At 38.9% G+C, this 5,000-nt stretch overlaps 1 non-coding gene across 1 annotated transcript; it reads right to left on the bottom strand.

Moving 5' to 3' along the window:
* Positions 1 to 1,444: 1,444 nt before the first annotated feature.
* Positions 1,445 to 1,518, bottom strand: Trnat-cgu (transfer RNA threonine (anticodon CGU)). Its single transcript has one exon. It is a non-coding gene; the product is annotated as a tRNA-Thr (tRNA).
* Positions 1,519 to 5,000: the final 3,482 nt, after the last annotated feature.

Raw genomic sequence — 5,000 nt, 5'->3', positions numbered from 1 at the left:
ACATTTGATAGAGATAAGACTAAAATTTAATTACATTATTATGAAAATGGCTGTATCAGTTTCACTCGCTTCATTAATTAGTATATATTAATTAATTAATATAGGGAAAGAATAACAGTCGCAACATCTGCTGTCGTCTCATGACGTAAATCTGATTAATACACACGAATCGTGGAAGTTTGGGCATTACGTTATATTTGTTGGTTTCTCTCGTGTGAGATAAATATGTAATATTCAATTCATATATTCATAAGCACACACATACATACATATACACACATATGCATACATAAACGTGCTTAGATATCTCTCTTTGGCCTGCTTCAGTGATTGAACTGTGGCCATGCTGGTGTACTGCCTTTAAGGGTTTCAGTCGATAAAATTGACCCTAGTACCTATTTTTTAAATCCTGGTACTTACTTTATCGTTTCTTGGGGGGGGGGTACGTTGGGGGGGGGGGGGGGGGTAACGTACCACTAAGTTTCAGGGTTGTAAACAACAATCCAAAACCGGTTATCAAGCAGTTGTGTGGAAGAAACACAGACACAAATACACGCACACATACACGCACAAACACACTCATAAATATAGTCAGGATTCGAGAGACAGTTCAAATTTAACAGAACTATGTGTGTATGTGTGTGTGTATGTCCTATTAAATTTGAACTAATGTCTCTCGAATTCTAACTCTGTTTATGCGCGCGTGGGCGTGTGTCTGTGTCTGTGTCTGTGTATGTCCTATTAAATTTGAACTGATGTCTCTCGAATTCTCACTGTATTGTTCTAAGCCACAACATTATTCAGAAAAATCGTTAAGTTTCCTTTCTTTATGAACCACACTTACTTTTGACAATGTACTCGGAACATCCCAGATATGTATTCAGGTCGTTCAAATGAGATCAACATTAAATGGTTCAGTGAACTGAGAAAGTTATCAGTTTTGCTTAGTTAACAATGTTATTTTTGTCTTTGTTGCTTAGCCCCTAGTCTACCTTTTATCAAAGGTCTTTCAGTCATGGTCCTTTCATCTGTTTCTATTTCTATAAATACATTTCCCGATGAGTCGTTGATTATTTAAATGGTAGTTTGAGTAATGAGTAAAGAGTTATATGTAATGAGTAAGGAGTTATATGTACGATTGAGTGTTACACATGTAACAGAGTGTTACATAAACAATTGGATTAAAAGCGTTTCCATGTCAACGGCTTCGATTTCATCTTTGAAAACCCCAGACACGTCCAGTAAATTTGTATGCTATTTGTAGCATGTAGAGTGAACACGTAGAAACATTCCCATTTATTGACAGAGAAAAACATGTAAGAATTATGGATACCAGTGCTATACTCGAATTCTTTCGACAGAACACCGACCTGGTCTTTAAACCAAATAAAAACCACCAAAAGTACGAAATAATTGTCATCTAATAAAACTGTGTCAATTAAACTGCCCCAAGTGAGATTCGAACTCACGGCTCCTGGTTTACGAAACCAGTGCTCTAAACCACTGAGCTATTGGGGCACCACACGACCAGACAGCAATTATTGGACTATTTAACTGATCTGTGAATTAAAACCTCACCATTCTTATTCTTACAGCTTTAATAGAATTAATCATTCTATTAAAAGACACAAGGCCTGAAGTTTTGGAGGAGGTGTTCTTCGATTATATCGATCCTGTTCTTGAATGGTACTTTACTTTATCGACCCCGTAAATTATAATTTTAAGTGTACTTGAGAAGGTATACCAGCAACGACAACAATATTCCCATTTTCACGCCCATTGATCTCAATTGGTCGGGGACTTCTCAGCTATTGATTAATTGATTAATTGATTAATGTATTTATATCGCAAATGTTTGAATGATTCATTATATAATCTATTTCAGTGTGAGGTTTAAATTAGAATGAAGGAATGAAGCATGTTCTATGTATAGAATAAGAGAATAAAATGTGTGGTTTAGTTAGAATGACGGAATGAAATGTGTAGCATAGAGAGAAGTATATACAAAGAAAACAATTATATGTGCAGAAGAGAGTTACATACATATGATAGAATTGTTTCATATGCAGGCATGAGTGTGGTAAGACGTTTGCTTCCCTGTCCCATGGTTCTGGGTTCAGTTCCACTGTTGTGGCACCTTGGACAAGTGTTTTCTATTATATCGTCGGACCGACCAAAGCCTAGTGAGTGAATTTGGTAAACGGAAATCGAAAGAAGCCCGTTGTATATATATATATATATATATACAGAGCATTGAGCAGCAGTCATGATGTTGGCATTTTGATACCCGCCAGAGATACAAACAACTCTTTTCCAATATTCAGACAGCTTCCAGTCCTCCATGTGAGCTAGCTTTTTCTCAACTACAACTTTAATCTTCATATTCTCCAGCATCGTTTACTGTTCACCAATACATTAAGCTATTCCTGAAAAAAAAAGGAGACATAAAAATTCTTCAAATTTAGCCCAAACACTTTGTACAGTAGAGAATTTTATGCATAACAGAAAGTTCCATTTATAGCAGAATTATATAACAGAGTTACATAAACAATTAAACTCAAAGATTTTTCGAGTATTATATTCTGTTCGTATACTTTTATAGTTTCGTGTCGCTGACTTCGACTTCATTTTTCCAAATATTGTGCGAGCAAAATGCATGTCAAATATTTATCAGAGTCGTTTCCATCTAAAACATGCCTTGTTTTACAAATATAGAGCACGGCCCTCGCCTAATATATCTACGTTATCACAAAGTGCCAATAGAATGTCGGTTCCAGATCGTAAAACAAGTAAATTGTGAAAGCGATTGCAAATTATTCAAATGAGGAAATTTGGGGGAAAAGAGGCAAAAACATGAAGCGGTATGAATCGCTGTGTGAATTTCTGCCAAATGTCTGCATATACAAATTTATCAGCTGGCATTCTTTAGCATGTAAGGGGAGGTGTGCGCGCGCTTGTTCATACACATTTGCATGTGTGTATACGTACGTGTGGCTTTGAGTGTGCGAGTGTTTGTGTTCTGTCTATGTGTGAGCGAGTTGTTACTTGTGCCAAGTTTTATCTTCAGTGTCAATGTCTCCCTACTTAAGAACAACGTACCAAATACCTCGAGATACGACATTTCGTTCATAGAAAATAAGAGAATTCTGAAAGCCTGTGTCTTTTATCATTTATCATTTATTTCTTTTTTGTTCTTTTCTTTTTTTACTTGTTTCAGTTATTAGAATGAGGCCGAGCTGGGGCACCGTCTGGAAAGTTATAAAGTTTTTAATTGAACGAATATATACATATATATATATATATATATATAGTATATTCTTTCTGCGACCATGCGGGGGCACCGCCTTTAATCGATCAAATCGACCTCCAGGATTTATTTTTTGTAAGCCTAGTACTTATTCTATCGGTATCTTTTGCCGAACCGCAAGGTTACGGGGACGTAAACTCACCAGCTGATGAAGGAAAAGTTCCCTAAGTGGCTTGTCTGTTTTTCTGTGTTCATTCTGTTGTCTGTAAAAAAAAGTTCGTGTTTTGTGCTTTGTTTATGTTCCCGTTCCTTTTTTGTCCACGTTTTTGACGTCCTGTACCCGGATATGCATCTATATATACATGTAGATGTAGGTATGTACATATATGTATGTATACATTCATATGCTCATATATCATTTGTATTATTTATATATGTGTATATATATATATATATATATATATACGACGGGCTTCTTTCAGTTTCCGCCTACCAAATCCACTCACAAGGCTTTGGTCAAGCACAACTCGGCAGTAGGTCCCGATAAGTTCCCGGCCATTGTCCTGAAGATGTATCGACATCAAATTGCACCCCCTCTAGCTGAGCTCTGGAAAAACTCACTTGATGCAGGCTACATTCCTGATTATTTTCTTTCCCCAGTCTGTCGTTCCAGTCTTCAAAAAGGGAAACAAATCTCTTGCAGCGAACTACCGTCCGATTCCACTCACCTCTCGTATCATTAAAGTATTTGAGATGGTGGTGACATCGCGAATAACTCAGTTCCTCGAAGACAACAATCTACTGAACCCCAAATAGGACAAGAACGCAAAAGTGATACAAAAAAGAGACAACAAAACATTCAGACAGACGATGCAAAGAAAATAAGACGGGTCATTCGGATTTTTCTTTCCTCAGTCGAGTTCCAGACTATCTTTGCAATTTCGGCTAGCTCTCTCTCTCTCTATATATATATATAAGTACTCTAGTTTGTGAAAGTGATCGTTATATCTATCTATGCGCGCCCGCCTATGAGTGAGTGTGTGTGTATGTGCGTGTGTGTGTGTGTGTGTGTGTGTGTGTGTGTGTGTGTGTGTGTGTGTGTGTGTGTGTGTGTGTGTGTGTGTGTGTGTGTGTGTGTGTGTGTGTGCAATGAGTGAATAGATTACGACATGGGGTTAGAGAGCCTGTGCATAGGATAGAAATACAATTGAGGGTGATACTTGGAGATGGGTTGGCTAGGTATGAGGCTCTGAGTTATGAAGTGTTGGGTGGGTCGGTGGAGTTTGGGGGTTATTTTCGGCTGAAAAGGAGACATTACTAAGGGAAAATGAAGACAATAAGGGCCTTTATGTTTTAGTGATAAATGTATTTCACATTAAGTGATGTCGGAGGAGTGGAGGGCAGGTGATGGGTATTGTGTTGATGGTGGTGGTGGTGGTGGTGGTGGTGTGTATGGTTTTGGTGGTGTTGGTGATGCTGGTGATTGCTACGGCGGCGGCGATGACGGTGGTGGAGTTGGCGGTCGTTCGTCCTGGTGGTGGCGATGGTGGAGCTAGTGATGATGGTGGTGGTGGTGGTGGTGGTGGTGGTGGTGAGATGAGAATGATGATGATAGTATTGGTGACGGTGGTAGCGAAGATGGTCGGGGCGGGGAGGGTAGTGGTGCCAAAGAAGGTGGCGGTGGTGGTGGTGTTGGTAGTGGTGATGGTGGCTGTGGTCGCGTCGGTAATTCTGGTGATGTCGGTAGTGGCGG

This window comes from Octopus bimaculoides, chromosome 19 (genome assembly GCF_046866305.1).
Source record: "Octopus bimaculoides isolate indiv1 chromosome 19, ASM4686630v1, whole genome shotgun sequence".
Classification (NCBI taxonomy): Eukaryota; Metazoa; Mollusca; class Cephalopoda; order Octopoda; family Octopodidae; genus Octopus; species Octopus bimaculoides.
This window is presented reverse-complemented; position numbering and strand designations above follow the sequence as displayed.